Below are 12927 nucleotides of genomic sequence, written 5' to 3' on the forward strand. Positions count from 1 at the left end.
GTCCTTCCTATCTTACTTTTTCTCTTTTTTTCGAATTCATTAAACGATGTAACATAACAGGTGTTTCTTTTTACGTGAAACACTTTCTCTTAGAATAAACTGTCACATCTAGGCCTTGCCGTTTCAACGAACTTGCCCTGAGTGCACTGTCACGAGCTGAAGTGGAAGAAAAAGAAGAAAGAGAAGAAGGAAGAAGAAGAAGGCTGACGTGGTCCCACTAACGGATCCGGTTTCAGTCTCTATAGTTTACAATCAAGAACCAATTCCCCAGGTTGAGTCTCTTAAATATTTAGGTATCATTTATGATGGAGAACTCAGCTGGAGTCCACATATAGAAAATGTAGCATCTAAGGCACAGCGTGCTTTAGGTTTAGTACGAAGAGTGAGCAACCGAAAGTATGGGCTACGCAGGGACGCCCTCATAATGATATACAATATGTACATGCGTCCAATATCGGAATTCGGCTGTGTATTATTCTCAGGAAGCCCTGCTTATAAAACTAAGCCTCTGGTCCTTTTGGAGCGTGAAGCCCTGCGCCTGTGCCTGGGACTCCCTAGGTTTGTAGCAAACAATGTTCTTTATCAGGAAGCGCGCCTACCAACATTGCCCTGCAGATTCCGCATCTTAACGATACAAACATTTCTAAAATTTTACAGTTTTCCAATTAGACGATCCGAGTATGTATTTATAAACGATCCAAACTCCTTCTTTCTAGCTGATTGGCTACGTTTTCACACCCCACAGATTATTTTTGTACAAAAACAATTAGACAGTTTAAATGTAAAAATTCGAGACGTTATTCCATCATATGATTCAAATTAGAATTTAAAAATTGAATTCGATGAAACTTTCCCACAGAACCCCAAGTTTCATTCAGTCAGGTTATTAAATAATTTATTGCAAGATTACCTTGCGCACGTACACACAATTAACATAATAGCCACTGACGCTTCTGTGAACGACGATAAGGCGGGCGTAGGCATTTTCTCGATGTCGCTTGGCTGGTCATTCTCCTTGAGACTGCCAGATTTTACTCCCGTATTTGAAGCTGAGCTCTTAGCAATGATTCTTGCACTGCGTAAACTCCCTTTACATGAATCCAGCGCGGTAATTATAACAGATTCCCTTTCTGTCTGCTCTGCGCTTACAGCTTCAACAAATTCGCCGGCTCTAAAGACGTTTCTAAAATTAGTTCCCCCCAGCTGAATCTTGTAAAATTCTTATGGGTACCAGGACACTGCGGATTAGATTTAAATGAAATGGCCGATTCATTAGCGCGAGCATCCCCGAATGGACCAATAATATCGGTCCTTCCAGTGGTGGCACAAATAACCGCGATCAGATATCGGAATTTTTCAATTCGTAGAGATATAATTGAAACAATAACATCATGTACTGAATTTCAACACCTAAAATATCCGTGGAAAATACATTGGTGTCCATCAAGACAATCGGAAGTAATAATCACAAAATTACGCTGCCGTGTCCCACCATTAAACCTATATTTACACAGGGCTGGTCTGGCGATATCGCCGCTGTGTTCATTCTGTCTAGAAATAGAAACCATAGAACACTACTTTTTAATATGTCGTCGGTATAAATTACAAAGAAAAAGACTTCTTGAAATTCCGCTCGCTAAATTAGGGGTAAATTTAACATCAGAAATAGTACTCTCTTTCGGTGCCTCGGTATTCGTCTTTAGCCACAGGGACGTGTTTGATGCCGATTGTGGTTTCATTCAATCAACTAAACGAATAAAATTTTAAATCCATACTTTTACAACTAGAGATATAGCATGACATTTATATTATGCAGTATAGGAAAATTATTCTGTCTGTTCTGATTACTAAATTGCATTGTAACAGTAGTTTCAAAAACCGTATCTAAAAGTTCAGGTGCCCAATTCTTGGCCAATCCCCCGGAGTGGGTACGAGCCATGTGCTGAGGATATCATCATCATCATCATCTGGTCTGGAAGGAGCAAGAAGACGGCTAGAAGAAAAGAAGGAAGAAGTCAGCTAGGAGACTGGGCGAAGACAATAACAATAAGGCGGTGACCAATGGCGTCGATATCGAAGAATTGAGTAGGAGGAAGACAACAGTGGCCCTGCACCAGTCGGGCTTGATCCTCCACGCCCCGCGGCTGTGAACCGTGGTCGCCAGCAAAGGCTTGGTCTGAGGACAACGGCCCCGTCCTATGCTACGGGGACAACCTCGCCGACGACATCGCTCGACAAGCCAGGCCAATTCTAGGGAGACAACCCTCATCAGAGAAGCCAGCATTCCACCGGGCCATGCGCAAGAAGCACATCAAAGCAGACACGTAAGCGGCACATCGCACGTGACTCATTAGGACGTTTTGAGAAGTAGATATCGAACTGAGTGTAACGATTCTTGCGGTTGTGTGTAGATTTGATATGCACTTATCGCTGTGGTACATCATAAATGTGTTTTGTGTGTCTTTGTCCTGATTCCTGTCTCGTGCACCGGTAACCGTGACAGGCACACAACACAAGGACTGCAAAGAACCGGCCCCCCTTCTCGCTTCTTCCCGCTTCATTTATTTGGGCGCAGCGGCAAGCACAACGGACGCGAAAAAAAAAAAAAAAGTGAAGATTGCTTGGCGGCAAGTTGTTGCGTGACGTCGAATTTCCCGGACTCCTTGCATCGGAACGCAAGCTCGCAGCTGCATGCCGATCATCGTATTAGACCTCTTGTAAATTTGATTCCACTGACCTATTCCGGTTAAAACCGATATCACGAAAAAAAAAAAATAATAACCACACTGCTTTTTTGTTTGTTTAAACCGAAAACGCTGCAGTGTGTAGTTACACTAAACAGGACGCTCCTGTTTTCCTGCTCACTTCAGTATCCGCTTGCTTTGCGCGGCACATTCAAGGAAAAAAAAAAGAAATAGAAAAAAACGAACACTGCCGCCAGTGAGGTTTGAACTCACGACCCCTGGTTTACGAGACCAGTGCTCTACCACTGAGCTATAGCGGCGCACGTGGCACGAGCCTTCCCGTGCCAACGGAAAGCAAGGAGGTCGGTGTTGTTTTTACATGTTTTTGTTCTTGTTCTCTCAATTTTTTGCTTATTCCTTGTCCGACTTCAAGTCTTTCCACATTCGGCCCGCTCCCAGCAGGAGACCTTCTGGACAAGAAATGAGGCAAAATACTGCGATTATGCAGCACGGTTAGACACATTATAAGCAGAATCGGACAGCGAGAAGACTCGCATGGTCAAACTTGAGTTGACGGCCAGTTACTTGTACAGAAGGTACACTACTCAATTGGACTACTTGTACGAACCCTTCCGAAGCACAAGGTTGCCCATCCTTCAAACGACTACCAACGTCGATGACCATGAGCAACCGTCGTGCATATGGAAGCTGCACTACGCTGCACACGCTAGCACAACGCGAAAGACGAAGCACGTAACTGACACACTAATACAACGCGCAAGACAAAGCACGTAACTGAATCGTCACCGAGTCAAATCAGCGCGTACAGCGCGTCGTAATTGCAGCCTCCGCGATCAACTTCAGAAACATTTTCAGACCTAATTGCGGAGGCCGCGCTCCGCTGTGCTGAGTACGGTGAACGCCACTACCAACGCCACCTAGGTGGCGTTGGTAGTGCTTCTTGATGCCAGCGTCCCTTCGAATGCTGGCATCGAGGCGTCATAGAGCTGAGACCACCGAAGCGTTCACTGTCGGTGCGCGTTAGTGTCATAATGCAGTACTTCTCTTTTCTGCTCGTAGGCGGCGGCACCGCCCCGAGCAAGAGCGCGGGTACACGGAGGAGAGTTAGATATATAAGGCGCGTCTGTGTAGCTCTCTGCAAAAACGACCTCGATAGTATTCAGGCGTTCACAACAGCTTAAATTCTGCACGAAAGCTTGCAGACCAATATTTCGTGAGGAAAAAATATCCGCGTCATGTGTCATGCCAGGTGTTTCTCGTTTTGCGATGTAGCAATTAAACGCACGCTCGAGGCGCAAACGCGCCGTCGCTGGCTGCGCCTCCGCCTTGCTGTGACGGTATCGACGCGTATGCATGGCCTGCGCAGGTTATCAGCAGAAGGCCTCCGAGAGACGAGCTGTCCGTTTGGCTGCAAAAACGAGGAAGCCGAGTGAACGCACCCTCGTGCTCCGATCAATGCCTCGGCATTCCGGTTCAGAACGACCCTATAACATTTTAGAGGCACGCCTTTAAGAAAGTGCGAACTGGATACGCCAATGTATTACGTAGCACATTTTTTAAGGTCGCATATCTCCAATGTAACAGAGAACCTAATAAAAAATGACAAAGCATGAAAGTGTTTAACTCAATGGATCAGACAGAATTTGCTGAACTGTCAAAATTGATCAACAAGGATATTCGAAAGGGATATTCGAAATCCTAACGTCGGAAAGGCTGAGGAAGCAGTAAGAATTGAGTGCAGCATGAAATCAGTGAGAAGAAAACTTGGCATAGAACAAGGCAAGATGTACGCACTGAAAGATAAGCAGGGTAATGTCATCAGCAATTTCGATGAGTTAGTAAAAGCCACGGAAGAATTCTATACTGATATGTACAATACCTAGAGCAGCCACGCAACGATCGTGAGCGCGCATTGTATGCAATGCCCTTGTCTGCTCAAAATGGTCAGACCTGGCGAGGTGCCCTTTAAGGAAGGCATAGAAAAAGAAGTTGAAGATCATTCGCAAGAGGCAGATTTCACTGCATCAGGTTTACCACTGGAGTTGCTTCTACATAAGTAAATAAATAAATAAATAAATAAATAAATAAATAAATAAATAAATAAATAAATAAATAAAAGACAAAACAATTCAGCAGAGACACTAAAGACTGCTTACGTGTGGTAATGCGAAAGCATTATACCGTTTGTAGACCTGGGAACGTCATGATCATTTTATACGCTCATGACGTCACGCTACCTCCTCCCCATTGTCTGCGCCGTCACGTGCCCCATGACGCACACACTAGGCCACACCTTTAGTCAGCCACATGAAGCGTGCAATAACGCATGCACTAGGCACACCTGTAGTATGAATGAATGTGTGTTGTTTAGTGGCGCAAGGGCCTGATATGTCCAAAAAGCGCCATGCCAGTGTTATTGAGTTCGCAGTGGAGCGATGAATTCTGAGAAGGAGATGTGACATGGCTGTAAAGGGGCCTAAAAATTGTCCATGTAAAGTGCGTAAAATCGACATGTAATAAGATTACGTTAATGACTAATGAACATGAAAATGCATTGCGAAAGAATGATACGATAAAACATGTCAGATGAAAAAAAAAAAAAAAAACGGCTAGAAGCACTACTGCTTAACCAGAACCCTTGAAACACAAGTGCCTGGAGGCATGTGATGTACTAAGCAGTATGGCAGCAGCATCCTCTGGCGAGAGGATTTGCTACGAATTTATCGGGGTAATTGCATGTAATACGACGTCATTCATGAAACATAGGACTGATTTGGTGTTAAAAAGCGGTTCTTCGCCAAGAAAAATAATGGGATGGAGAGGGAAATGATAGCGGTATGCTAGAGGAAAATGTTTCTTTCTGTTCTGGCTTCCCGACACTCCAGCAGGACGGTCAGCCTCTCGCCACATCTACCGCAGGTTGGTGGTTCATCGCCAGTCAGCAAAAAACTGTGGGTGCCACTTGTGTCTCCTATTCTGAACTGTGGCTTAATCAAGTGAAGTTCATTATTTCTTTCAGCGTCCCACAACCGCTGCCAGTGGCTTCGCAGTTTTTTTCGCAACAAAGGCTTCAAATGTGTTGCAGGAACAGCAGCTGTAGGGTTAATAGCGTGCGATGTACACACCTGTAGTAAGCCAGAACCGGTGCCAGGTAAGCGTGCCCGTCTCGCACGTAACCAAGATGCCCAGGTTCGAATCCCCCTTCCCAGATCGAAGTGTAACAAGTGTTCTTCAAAAACCATTAATTTACCATGCTTACAGCAACCTCCTTGAGGAATGTGAAGTCAATCCGAGCAATTTTTGACGTGTTTTTACTCTTTGCGGCGTAGGCCATATTTTGTAGCATCTGTCGGTCACGCCCACGCCGACGGACTTTCGCGCAATGGGGCACATAATGCTTTCGCAATAAAAAAATACATTCTCTGTTCATCATGCTCGTAAGTTAATGATATGAACGACCAAACTACACTGTCTAAATAGTTGTGCGGCAATACGTAGCGGAGACATAGCTGAACGCTCCTGTACTCACTGCTAGCCATTTCATGTCACGTTTCAATTTCAATCCTGAAATAATCATCGCAAGGTACATTGATGTAACTCGAGCCAGTAAACTTCCCGCAGATGTAAACATAAATACGCTGGTCTATTGGCTTTCAGGAATAGAATAATACACTGCCACTGGAAGCTTTTTAGCTCCATTAAATAGAATTTGGTGACACACAAGGAGTAAAGTAACGCGTGTCACCAATTTGCTTTGTTCAGCCATTGCTCATGTGCCATCATATTGTCACACTGAAGATGCCATTTTTATTGCTTTATTCGGCTTCTTTCAGAAGGTGTCAATTTTTGAGTTGACATTTTAGGTACCCGTGTTTCGTAATATAAGCAAATTCGGACTATCTCTACATTTGTTTCAGCAGGCAGGGTGCTAAGCAGAGTGCATGTACAGCGCCGGCAGCCTGGTTTTATTTTATCCATCAAGTTGGGATAGGATATATGCTACGCTTGTTACGTATATTTGCAAGAAACCCGCGTAGTGTTAGAAAAACATGTACATGGCAGTGAAAACGAGGGTTGAAACACTAAACATATTAAAGTATCATTTAAAACTTTCGGGGTTCTGTTCTATTTTCAGCATTCCTTTCACCAACATTGCAAAATTTAGCAGCACCAGCATTGTCTAAAATTATTTACCTGAGAACGATGTACACTTGGAAGTCTAAATTTAATTAGTTGGACTAACTATGCAATAAACTGAGGTGAATAAATTTGTACAAATAAATTTATTTGTACAATTACAAATAAATTTGTGGGCGAATATTCGGAGAATTCATTTGCTGCCAATCTATTGATGCGAAAGCATCGAATGGCCCATTGACGCCACGACACGAGCACGCCTCTACGGAGCACAGCGGGGTAAAGGGTACACCAATTGCCGTGTAGCGCGCCAGGCGTTGCGTGAGGGGAAAGGGCATCGTAACGACGCCACGTCACCCTCGCTCTCGCTCTCACACGCCGGCGCGCGCTCCGTATCTCTCTCACCCCCATTGGGTTTAGCAGCTGAGCGCGCCTGCCGGCCTTGGTGGCCGTTGCTGTTTCCTCGGTCTCTCGTCCCGCAGGACGTCGGTGGCATGCAGCGTTGGCACTGCAGGCTGCTGCTGCTTTGCTGGCTCAAGCAGCACGTACCGCTATGGAGTCTGAAGCGTCTACATCGTCGGCGGCCGAAACCTCGGCAGTAGCGAAACGTGACGAAGTAAGGGAGCGGAAGAACGCAGCAAAACGAGCGAAGAGGCACGCAGCGGACCAGCTGAACTGGAATGAAGACATTGCGGCCACCGAAGAAGACATCGTCAGCTTGACTCTCGCCATAGACATTAGCGAACGCAGTGCGTGAACAACATTGCTCAGCAACATCGTGCAAATGATTCCGGGCTACAGTCAACATGATAACGTAGACACTGCCATATATATATATATATATATATATATATATATATATATATATATATATATATATATACCCACAGAAAAAGTCGAAAACATTATTCAAAACTCGAAGGACCACGCAGCGGGGTTCAGTGGGATAATTATGCTTTCGCATTCACAACTCAAAAGAAGTGCTCACGCGTTCTGGGAATTTTTGCATAACTTTTAGGACGCGCTTAAATTTTTTGGACAGTTTAGTGACTTTTTTTGGAACAATTCTCCCACCATGCTATTATAGCAGTTCACAATCACGTCAACGCCATTGCAATGTACACATATGTCTAACCCTTCGTCAATTTGATCCGACTCCGTGACGTTTGACACCTCTCGAAATGCATCCTTCGCCCGCTGTCAAACTCATTGCGTCACCTCCGTTCGAACGTCGAGTCGTTCGCCTCTCGCCTGTGCACGAACACCCCTAGGAATCCGATGTCTTAACCTGGGAACAATGTTGACCAGAGTTGATCGGTGTCGCGAAGACGAAAAATTCCGGAAGAACCCCTCTCAAGATGACTATCAAAGTTAATGCGATTGGCATTCAAGCAATGTAGCGACACACCGTGTTGCTACACGTGTTGCCGAAGGCAGCTTTATTTAGAACCTACATTTGGTCGTTCTGAGATTTCGACTGCCTCGGCTGTATGCGACATACAATGTCTCCGTGATGGGGCCGTTTTGCTATGACACTCGCACGCCACGGTCGGCCATTAATATGAACGGCAGGACGACAACTGTATGCCGACAACAGTATACGATTACGATCGAATGACGGAGAAGGAATGACGTCGATAAAACGAAGAAGGTGGTATGATGACGACGGCATGACGACAATTTGATGACGTTTCTGAAGTGATGACGATGGTACGATGGCATTACGAGGACGGCATGACTATACCTCCAGCGAACCCAGAAGGCGTGGCTGTGGCAAGAATCATGTCCAGTCGTATGCCAAATGCAATGTAGTCAAGAATTCGACGAAAGTTCGTCTGGTCAGGTAACATGATGAGGAAGAAGATGCGGTCACTGACCAAGTCAAAGTAATACACAGAGACGTTTCGGGACCCGTACGGGTTCCAGTGTGAACAAGGAACCCGTACGGGTCCCGAAACGTCTCTGTGTATTACTTTGACTTGGTCAGTGACCGCATCTTCTTCCTCGCCAAATGCAATGTAGGAGTTGTGTATCAAATGCCCCTGACGTGTGGCAAGTCTTACATACGGCAGACGGGCCTGAATGATCGAGCCAGGGAACACAAAAAAAAGTTTAAGACAGACGAATTGGCGCATTTGTCTGCGCATTGCGAAGACTGCCTCTGTGAACCACGTTTCAAGGAGATAAAGATTCTGGGGAGAAGCCAGGACCAGACGGCACGCGAACTGATGGAGGCATATCATATCAGAAAGAAAAGCCAAGAATGTGTTAGCGATACCTCCATTATAGGCTGTTTGAATCAGAGACAGGTTTTTTTTTATGACTGGTTGCCCCGCTAGGCTGACGAGTGGACTTGGTGCTGCGTTCTGCGCATGTCATATTTGTCTATATATTCCTACGTGTTTCCGTGAATAAATGTGACCGGTTGTGGTGGGCGCACAACGTGGTACTCGTCAGTGCAATTCGTTCCGAGGAACAACGAAGAAACACGCGACAAGCTTCGCTTACCCCCATTTCCCGGTAGGGGAAGGGTTGGCCATTTTTTTTAGTTTAATTTTGCGGAGTTTCAAATAACATCCCCGGGACTATTACGGGCCGGACTGAGGCCCGACCCGAACCTGAAGCTCCGATGCCCGGGCCTGACCCGGGGACTTTCGGGCCAGCCCACGCCCATGCAGTGCTCTAGTCAGGGCTACATCGTTGAAGAAAGGTGGAAACAGTGCGGAAGGATGCGGATACAACACTGACGCTCCTGTTGTGTCGTTCTTTCCGTCTTACCACGTCTTTTTTGGTGGGCGCCAATCTTCCCCAGTTACTTTATTTCACCGTTTGATTTTTAACATTAATATTAACAAGAAACACTCTGGTGACTGTTGGGAGCAGTGTTTTTTATTAAAGTCATATTATGCTTTTCTATTATTGCGTGAAATTGAATATCTTCAGAAAAAAAAAAGCATCAAGTTTACAACTCCGCAATCCCGCTACAAGCACACTAATCGCAATTTTGGTAAGTTAGCCTGATCGTGGCCTCCGCAACCGTCCGCGGAGGTCACGGCCGGATAGAGCGTTTAAAGTGAATAAAGTTATAATTATAAACTTAGAGCGCGAGAGTACAAAATTTGGACACAAGAGAAGAGAATGGCAGAAATTACGGCGCTCACAGCAAACTGGTTTATGCTTTTCGAAACAGACGCTTTTATATGATTCACGGACAGCTATAAAAGAAAAAAAAAACGAAAAAAAAAGCAATGTGAATAAAATCTACACAAAAGGCACTAAAAGGCAATGCAAACATTATACACATGCTATGCTACGAAGCTTCCATGTTACAAGTTTAAATACTTCAATTGCTTTTCACATAAATCAATCGCAGGTATACGCTGATGCATTTGGTGTCGCGACGTGTCACCTCGGATGCTCCGACACTTCCCTTGTTGTTCTATCGTGGCATCCTGCGTAAAGTTTTCGTGTTATATTCACAGTCTAAGATACATATTTACTTTATATTCTTATATCAAATCTGTGTTTGCAAAATATATTTTGCAAAAGAACGGTCCGTAAAAAAATTTGAGATATCATATATGAAGTCCCTTAGACGCTCACGACGTTTCTGAGATTGTGATATTTGGGTTCTGTTGCAAAGTTGCGGCGTTGTAAATTTGATGTTTGAATTTATTTCCGAAGATTTTTCATTTTCTTTACATTTCACCTTTTAGCGATATTTATCAAAATACATACATGCTGACTGCAGTATCACCTGCGCTCCCGTTCATAGCTGTATACATACAATACAAGCCTATGCATTGACTGTCCGTTGTATTGTGCGATGCTTTGTTAACCTTTATCGTATGTTCCTATCGGTGCGGAGTAGGCACCCGATGTTTAATTATACTTGCTATGACCATGACCCGCCGTGAATATTATAGTCTAATGATTATGACAAACAAACTATACTTTTCCTTGTCATTATTTGCGTCCTTTTATAGACTAAAAGCGACCTAATCCCGGAGATGGAAGCGGCGCTTATATTTATCGGACATAGGCTACACTAATTGTTGATCATAACATTGCCGCTGCGCTAGTATCGGTTAATACGTTTCGAAGTTGGCAACTGAACCCTATTAGTTGCGGCTAGCATCTTTTCTAGTTAGTATATGTTCAGTACCGTTACTAACGTGTTAGTAATAAGTAGTATGCATCACATGCAGTTCGTAACTTACAGTTAGCATATTTGCCTTTCTTTTGTTTTTTACAGCGAAGCTATATGGCTACAGACAGACAGACAACGAACTTTATTAAAGGTCCTGAGGAGCACCGCCGCCGTTCAGGGCGGCAGCGCAGTGGGCCGCTCCCACGTGGGGACAGGGAGGCCGAGCCTAACGACCGCGTCGTGGGCCCTCTGGACGGCCCTATGCTGGTGCAGTAGTTTGGGGCTCCTTAGCTTGGAGCTCCACTCTTCTTCGGTGATGCGTTGAGGGCCACGTAATGAGGGACACCGCCAGAGCATGTGCTCTAAATTGCAACGCTCGCCACAATCGGGGCATTGCGGTTTAAAAGTGTCCATGTAAGAGCTGAGAGTGGATAGACTAGGATAAAACCTGGTCTGCAACATTCGGAGCGTTGCTGCCTGCGGCCGGGAGAGTTTCTCGTGCGGAAGAGGAAACATTCGCCTGCCCAGCTGATAGTGCTTAGTAACCTCGTTGAATGTGAATAAGGTGACTCTAAAGACCTCCTGACTAGTCTCCGAGGTACCACCTCCATCCGACCCGGCACGATGGGTTAGCTCGCACGCGCCGGTGTGGGTGACATCGTTGAGGTTAGTTACAGAGGACAAGTGCGACCCGAGGTGAGCCGGAAACCAGGTGATGGTGTGTGAGGAAATGACCCTATCGCCTAGGATGCGAGCGACCTCGGGCAAAACGGAACCTGATGCAAAGGCCCTGCACGATGGCCGCGCGAGAATCGGTGTAATCGATGTCTACTGTCGTCAAGTAAAGCGAGAGCTACCGCGGCCTGCTCGGCTCTAGCCGGGGTGGTATACCTGAAAGATGCAGAGTTGAGAACTGCGCCACTGTGATCCACCATGACGGCCGAGAAGTTTGCCGATCGGCCGCACTGCGCGGCGTCCACAAAGCACGCGGAGTGCGGGTCGTCGCGAACTTGTTTTAGTAGGGCCTCGCCTCTGGCTCTACGCCTGCCTGCATTGTGCGGCGGACGCACGTTGCGGGGAAACATGGAGACATTTATAGCGGCTCTCTGCTCCTTAGTAAGGCAAATCTTACGTTATACCTCCAGCGATGGACTACAGCCCAGAAGCGCCAGAATCTCCCTTCCAGCGACCGAAGAAGAGGGCCTGGCAGTCTGAGCCGTGTGCAGCGCCTCGATGATTTCCTCTAACGTGTTGTGAACCCCGAGCTGCGTGAGCCTCTCTGTGCTGGCCTTCATCGGAATACCCAGCACGTGCTTGATGCTTTTGCGAATGAGTAAATTAAGCTTCGTCTTTTCGTGCTTCTGCCAGCAGTGCATGGCCCCCACGTACGTGATGTGACTCATCAAAAACGCGTGGAAGAGCTTCAAGAGCTTGTCCTCCCTGGTGCCGCCGCGACTGTTCGAAACCCGAGTAATTAACCGTATCATGCTATCCGTCTTTGCGGTAATTTTGGCAATGGTGTGCCGCTTACAACCGTTTGACTCGATGAGCATTCCGAGAACCTTGATGACCTCAACTCTGGGAATGAGGTGTCCATCGCTCGTGCGGAGTGCAAGGTTAAGTTCCGACAGGGGGACCCAGCCCTTGGGCTTAAACCCCCTGCTACTAGGTCTGTACAGAAGTAGCTCCGACTTGCTCGAGGAGAGGCGAAGTCCCTCCCCAACGAGGAAAGCCTCTGTGCGATCCAGCGCTTCCTGAAGTGCTTCCTCCACCCTACCCTCGCAGCCTCCGACGCACCATATGGTGATGTCGTCCGCGTATAGAGTGTGGTTGATGCCCTCGACTTCCGAGAGCCTCTGAGACAATTTACACATGTCAATGTTGAACATGAGCGGAGATACTACCGAACCCTGCGGCGTCCCCCTCGAGCCGAGC

At 46.2% G+C, this 12927-nt stretch overlaps 1 non-coding gene across 1 annotated transcript; it reads right to left on the reverse strand.

Annotated features, from left to right (window-relative positions):
- Nucleotides 1-2932: 2932 nt before the first annotated feature.
- Nucleotides 2933-3004, reverse strand: Trnat-cgu (transfer RNA threonine (anticodon CGU)). Its single transcript has one exon. It is a non-coding gene; the product is annotated as a tRNA-Thr (tRNA).
- Nucleotides 3005-12927: the final 9923 nt, after the last annotated feature.

The sequence above is a fragment of the Dermacentor silvarum genome, chromosome 1, assembly GCF_013339745.2.
Source record: "Dermacentor silvarum isolate Dsil-2018 chromosome 1, BIME_Dsil_1.4, whole genome shotgun sequence".
Lineage (NCBI taxonomy): Eukaryota > Metazoa > Arthropoda > Arachnida > Ixodida > Ixodidae > Dermacentor > Dermacentor silvarum.